Consider the following 7,211-nt stretch of genomic DNA (forward strand, 5'->3'; position numbering starts at 1 on the left):
CCGAAAGAATCCTAGCTTTTTTCCTTTTTTCTCTCTCTGATCGTTCATCCTACCCGTAGATTACCAATTTCTAATCACTTCTCCCCCCTGTGACTGTCCATTGAAGCAGTAAAACCCTTCTTTTACCACTTCCTTCTTTCCCCTTTATCTGGTCAAGAATACACACCTCACAGACGTCCTTTTCGACTTTTTTGATAAGAGGACTCTAGCAAACCTTATATTTTGGTTCTTCTGATCATGCTTTTATCTTCTATTGAGTAAAAGACTCTGCACGACTTTAGTTTTACACGTGTGAGTTCTAGCGTCTTAAAGATTCAACATTGGAATATAGAGGTGGGATCCGTGTTTTGACAGATGGATTTTGTCTTTCAATGGACAACTTTCCACGCTAGCTTGATTGATCTGGTGCTTGCCTTACTAATTATCATGTTTTTCATATATTCTAAATTCATGGGTTCCTAGAAATATCAACATGGGCGTGGGTTTAATTTGGTGATTCCAATCTATCCATTCAGCATTCCATGCCTTGGTTACATGTTCCAGATTCTATGCTAAATTTCACCATCATATATAGATGATATAAAATCCAATTTTGTGTATTTTAATTGTCACTATGTATCTGCATATCATTTGATGCAATTAGCACTAATATATGTACATGCATTTAGATATAATTTAGAAATTGTAGACATGTCACATAAGTAATTCAAATTAAACCGTATGGGGTCACAAATTAGGTGTCTTGAAAGAAACTTGAGGCTTCTCCGGTTTTCTCATAGTCAAGGTAGAAGGCATTTAGTAGACCGATTAAGTGAAAATATCTAATGGTCTTATTTTAATATACGAGTATTCATAGCCTAAAGAAAGGAGGCACACGTGTGAGGGATGAGGGCCACTCATCATGCAATCACCTTTGCTGTCTTTTCCTCTTCTTCTTTTTTTTTTTTCCCTTTTCTCCTTTTAATTTTTTAATTTTTTTTTGTTAATCCCCCTTTTTGCTTTTTTTTTTTTTTTTTTTCATTTTTGTCTTCCCTGTTTTTGGAGGAACGTTCTTTGGGGTCCACTGTGGATTGATCTAGGCTACACAGACCATCTGCAATGGGCCCCACATTAATCTAAGTGGGTCTGCAAACCAAAAGCTTGTGAGGCCCATCGTGACATCTATTTGACATCTACTCCGTCCATCAGTTTCATCATATCATATTAGCACATGATCTTAAAAATTAATAAAATTATATCTCAAGTGGGCTGCATGACGGAAAACAGTGAAGATCGAAACATCCACCACTGGAACCTTCTTGTAGCCCACGCTTATGCTTGTATACATTCCTACCCGTTTATTTGGTAACCTCACCAGGGAAGAAAAAAGAAGAAGCACAAGTGTGACCCCACCAGGATGAAAAGAAAACACAAATATCAGCTTAATAAAAAACTTCTGTCGGTACACAAAGGAAGTTTCAATGCAAGGCAATCAATCTCCCCTATTTATTATAGTGCAGACTACTTGAATTTCAACTCTGTTTGATTTTAGAGCTCATGTGCTAATTTAAGGTGGCACAAAGGTGAGGCCCATTGTAGATAGGGCTCCTGTGACAATGGTTGCTGGAAATTTGCATCCCAAGGAATGTGGGAAGAGTTTTGATAGGTAACATGCTCAAGCCACCGTTGCTAACCAGGACTTAAATGATAATCTACACCATTAATATTTTGGATTCTCATCTAATTAAGGGCCATCCTAAGAAGTTTGTTTAACGGGTGATCAGATTGGAAAGGGAGTCTCAAGGATGGCCGTAGACTTCAAAGGAGAGGTAAAGATTGGGCATTAGCAAGTCATGGAAAGACCTCCATCTATTAAAATGTAGACCCCATATGTGAATAGAGAGGAAAAGGATCGACGACAAGTGAGTCATGCACGTCGAATCTTTATTCAATTTATTCATGCGGGCATAGAAATCTATGATGATGGCGACCAAGAAAAGACCTCCATTTATAAAAACGTGGACCCCACACGTGAAAAAAGAGGCAAATAATTAATGACTACCAAGTCATGCACATCAAATCTTGACAATTTACTCACGTCATGATAGAAAGCTGTGCAGATGGTGACCATGAACATACCTCCATCTATCAAAATGTGGATCTCACATGTGAAAAAAGAGGTGAAGTATTAATAACAAGAGAGTCATGTACGTCAAACATTCTATCAATTTATTTATGTTAGGGTAGAAAGCTGCGTGGATGGTGACCATGGAAAAACCTTCATCTATCTAAATGTGGATCCTGGTTAATAACGTGCATGACTCACTCCTATGACAACAATTGCTGAAAATTTGCATCCCAAGGAATGTTGGAAGAGTTTTGATACGTAACATGCCCAAGCCACCGTTGCTAACCAAGATTGCATCTTAAATGATAATCTACACCATCAATATTTTGGATTCTCATCTAATTAAGTGTCATCCTAAGAAGTTTGTTGAACAAGTGATTAAATTAGAAAGGGAGTCTCTACCATGGACGTAAACTTCAAAGGAGAGGTAAAGGATGGGCGTTAGCAAGTCATGGAAAGACCTCCATCTATCAAAATGTAGACCCCGTACATGTGAATAGAGAGGAAAAGGATCGACGACAATCGATTCATATATGTCAAATCTTTATTCAATTAATTTATTCATGCTGGCATAGAAAGCTATGATGATAGTGACCATGAAAGGACCTTCATCTAAAAAAATGTGGATCCCACACGTGAAAAAAGATGCAAATGATTAATGACAACCAAGTCATACACATCAAATCTTAACAATTTACTCACGCCATGGTAGAAAGTTGTGTAGATGGTGACCATGAACATACCTCCATCTATCAAAATGTGGATCCCAAATGTGAAAAAAGAGGCAGAGGATTAATAACAAGCGAGTCATGTACTTCAAACCTTCTATCAATTTACTTATGTCAGGGTAGAAAGCTGCGCAGAAGATGACCATAGAAAAACTTTCACGATAGAAAGCTGCCAACTTAAACTTTTGATAGGTAACATGTGTTGAGGGTCAAATATTGCATATTAGACCCAGTTGCTGCATAGTTTTACAAGCATGACACCGTTTAATGGCCTGATTTAATTGTGTTTGTGATGCAGAGTATATTTACGAGCATGGACTCAAAAAAAGATGCTTAAAGCATAGATTTAACGCTCTGATGACACCAAAGCATGGGATGGACTCCAGGGGACCAAGATCAACGCCAGAGATCCAAGAAAATCGAGAAATTGAAGCTCAAGTGGCCTGAAAAGTGTCCAGAATGCAAGATCACAGGGTCCCACCATCCGTTCAGCCCAAAAATTCATACATCGTCCGAGTACCATAAATGAACCGTACACGTAAAATTGCAGCTCCTGGATCACTGTGAAAGTTCCCCAATGGACAGATCAGCCTATAAAATAGTGATGTGGGGCCCACCTGATCTTTGGATACGCTTCAGTCCTGGGCTCAACGTCTTAATTTAAAGGAGGAAGTGGAAGGATGGAGTGGATTTCTCGAATACATCACCTGGGACCCACATCATTCAGTGCATGTGCACAGCACACACACCAGCCGAGCCGCACCGGACGGTCAGCCCAGTCAAAACAGGGCTGACCCGCCTTCTTCGCCCGCAGCAACAGCGGACGGACAGCGTCCGTCCGTTTTTCGGTAGTGGGCCCCACTCGCCCTCCAGATGATGGATCTGGACCGTCCATGTGAATCACAAGGGCCATATCATGCATGCCTAGGTGGACAATTCTCAAAAGGTCCCGGAGATTCAGTTTTGATCGTCCAAAAGAAAGATAGACGGTGAATGGATCTGGTCCAATGGGCCGTGCATAATTTGAAGAAACCCACCCTTCCTGACCAGTTTTTCGTCAGGAATCCAAATAACGGATTGGATTTTCCAAGAAGACAGCGAAGTGGGCCCCACCATCAGTACAGCGTAAGTACTACGCACCCTGTTTTCGCGTCCGGGAAATCCGGAATTTCCGGCAGATTGTGGGCCACTGCCTGTGATCGGATTGGTGATCCAAACCGTCCAGATGATGACCAAGCCAGGAATGACCCTAGCCATGAAGTCGGTTTTGAGGTTACTGGACGGCGAGCCACCCGAGGCCAAACGCAACTCCTCTTGCGTTGCTACGCTGCTGCATCGCTGGCTGCGAAGCTTTCCGCAGCCTAATCCCTTCAGGACTCCAAAGCAGCAAACGTGAGGAGTTTTCTTGGGCTCTGACGAGAGTGCTATAAAAAGAAGAGAGGGAGAAAGAGTAAGGAAGATCTTGGGCTCGGTTTGAAGGTTGGAGCGGTGAGGGAGAGAAAACGGGATTTAATTGGAAAGGAGTGCGGCTGCTGTGCACGAGAGGAGTTTGGCTGCTGGTCCATTGGCAGGGGAATGCTGGAGCAGGGTGATCGGTTTTGGTTTTAGGAGTTCAAGGAAGAGAATCAGAGAGAGAAAGGGAGCAGAAGTCTGTGCTCGGTTTGGTTGCTGCACGACAGAGAAAGAGAAAGACATGGAGTTTGGCTTGGCTGCATCAGCGGCTGGATTGTGAGAGATAAAAACTCAGTTATTTTCTTCTTTTCTTTTTCTTTTTCTTTTTATTATTATGTTTTAATCAGCCCATTCATGTGTAGCTAATCCTCTTAGCTAGGGCTAAGAGGTGAAGCCTGTAGCGAGATGGGAGACACTATTTCCTGCCTTTCATGAACTGAACTTGGTTTTGAGTTGATTATTAAAAGAATATGTACTCAGTCTTTAATGGTCTGTTGTGACTGAAATTACAATGGGTTTGCAATGGCTTTGAATATCTCTTTTTCTCTTTTGATGTTTATGACGTCAGGAGGCCCTGTTGTTCACCATCGTCTCCTGGGCATGGTTGGATGATAGTACTCTTCCTAACTTTCATGTACTTTCGATTGGTTGGCAATTAGTTTAATCCCGTTATTTACTTTGTCTCCTGGGCATGGTAGGATGATGGAATCCATTCTAATTCATATACCTTTCATCTCTTGAAAACCAAATCAAGTAAGTTCAGTTTGAATTCCATAATCTTTGATGCAGGCATAAGATCTCCCTGATCTCTACAAGTGGATCCTCTGAATCCCTAGTTTCCTTCCTCTGAATTTCTTAAAGTTTTAGATAATTATTCCACAATTATTTCCTTAAACTCTATTTGGTTTAGATCACATCTTAGTCTAGTTCTAGTTCTACTTAGTTTCAGATAACGTACAGGTATCAGTCCCTGTGGATTCGACCTCGGTCTTACCGAGTTTATTACTACATCACAACCCTATACTTGGGGAGTGAACAAGTTTTTGGCGCCGTTGCCGGGGACTGACGGTTACGTTTTTCTGAAATTAATTAGTTTTAGAATTGGGTTAGGATTAGGATTTTACTAACTTTAGGTTAAAGGTTTTTATTTTATTTTATTTTTAGGAACTATTATTTTATTTTTAGAACCTAACCTATTTTCCTGATTTTGTAGGATCCTTACATAAGTTCTAAATTGGTAATTCCTTCCTAATCTCTCTACTTTTTCTACCTTTTAGAATTAGGGTTTAAATTTTGAAATTTTTAATTCTAGTATTTTTTTCTATTTTTAGGAAGCAGTTTATTTTTAGAAACTAGGGTAGTTATTTCCCTTTCTAGAAAAATCCTCTAATTTTCGAAACTTTTCTCTTTTGTTTTTCACTTTCTATTTTTAACTCTTTTTAAATCTAATTTGTTTCCTCATTTATTTTTAGGATTTTTGTTTAGAAACTAACCTTCCTATTTTGTAGGCCTTTAAGATAGAAATCTCTAATTCGGTAAGCTCCTTCCCTACTTTCTATTTTGCAGTTCTCTTTTAATAATTTACTTTCTAGTTTAGATCTTTCCTAATTTATTTTAGAAATCTCCACTTTCTTTTAAGAATTCCTTCTTTTAGAAATTAATTTACTGCTATTTTTCTTTTTAGAATCTAACTTATTTTTGTTTTATTTTGCAGGTTTTTAACTTAGGACTTCAATTTGGTAATTTCTTTCCAACTCTCTCTTTCTTTCTAGATTTTCTTTTCCTTTCTTAGGATTAGATTTTTAATTGAGGGTTGCGAGTGTTTCATGCCCAAGTGGGCCCGTGACGACACTCGACGTCTCTTGACTGAAGGAGGATTGGTTGAGGGGTTGACTATCCATCGCAGGACTAGACACCGCTCGAAATCCCCTGAGTTAATTGAAGTTATGGCTGAAGACCAACCTCCTCTACTTCCACCCAGGGTGGAGGATACCCAAGATGAAAATGAGGTGCAACAGGCACCCCCGCCTCGTACTTTACGAGATTATCTACAACCGGCGGGAGTGAGTATGCCCTCATGCATGATTTTTCCTGAAAACACAGGACAAATGGACATCAAGCCAGGAGTTATCCAACTCCTTCCCAAATTCCATGGACTTGAATCAGAGAGTCCATATTTACATTTGAAAGAGTTCGATGAGATTATAGCTACATTATGTTTTCCTAATGTATCTGAGGATACAATTAGGCTGAAACTCTTTCCTTTTTCCTTAAAAGAGAAAGCTAAGACGTGGTTACATTCATTGCGTCCTAGATCCATTGGCACATGGAACGACATGCAGAGGGAATTCATAAAAAAATTCTTCCCACATCATAAAACGATTACCCTCAGAAAAGCAATCATGAACTTTGCCCAAAAGGAAGATGAAACATTCTTCCAATGTTGGGAAAGGTTCAAAGATTTGGTCAGTTCATGCCCACAACACGGATTTGAAACGTGGCGCATTACAAATTTTTTCTATGATGGACTGACATCTTCCATGCGCCAAATGGTCGAGACAATGTGTAATGGAGAGTTCATCAACAAAGATGTTGACGAGGTATGGGATTACCTCGATAGTCTCGCTGAAAAAACACAATCATGGGACTATTACCCAATGGCGAACACCACGTCTAGGCCGACTCAATTAAAGGAAAAAGGTGGATTATATCTCTTGAAAGAAGAGGATGATCTCAAGTGTAAAGTGACTACGCTCATAAGGAAAGTTGAGGTCATGGAAGGAAAGAAGGATAAGGTCAATGAAATTGTTTGCGGCATCTGTGATTGCAACATTCACACAACTGAAAACTGTCCTACAATACCTGCCTTTCGAGGAGTGTTGAATGAACAAGCCAATGCCGTAAATAATTATCAAAGACCTTTT

General features: G+C 39.8%; 1 non-coding gene across 1 annotated transcript; it reads right to left on the reverse strand.

Annotated features, from left to right (window-relative positions):
• Window positions 1-6,671: 6,671 nt before the first annotated feature.
• Window positions 6,672-6,778, reverse strand: LOC131257042 (small nucleolar RNA R71). Its single transcript, XR_009177065.1, has one exon. It is a non-coding gene; the product is annotated as a small nucleolar RNA R71 (small nucleolar RNA).
• Between the last annotated feature and the right edge of the window lie 433 nt (window positions 6,779-7,211).

Source organism: Magnolia sinica, chromosome 9, assembly GCF_029962835.1.
Source record: "Magnolia sinica isolate HGM2019 chromosome 9, MsV1, whole genome shotgun sequence".
NCBI classification, from domain to species: Eukaryota; Viridiplantae; Streptophyta; class Magnoliopsida; order Magnoliales; family Magnoliaceae; genus Magnolia; species Magnolia sinica.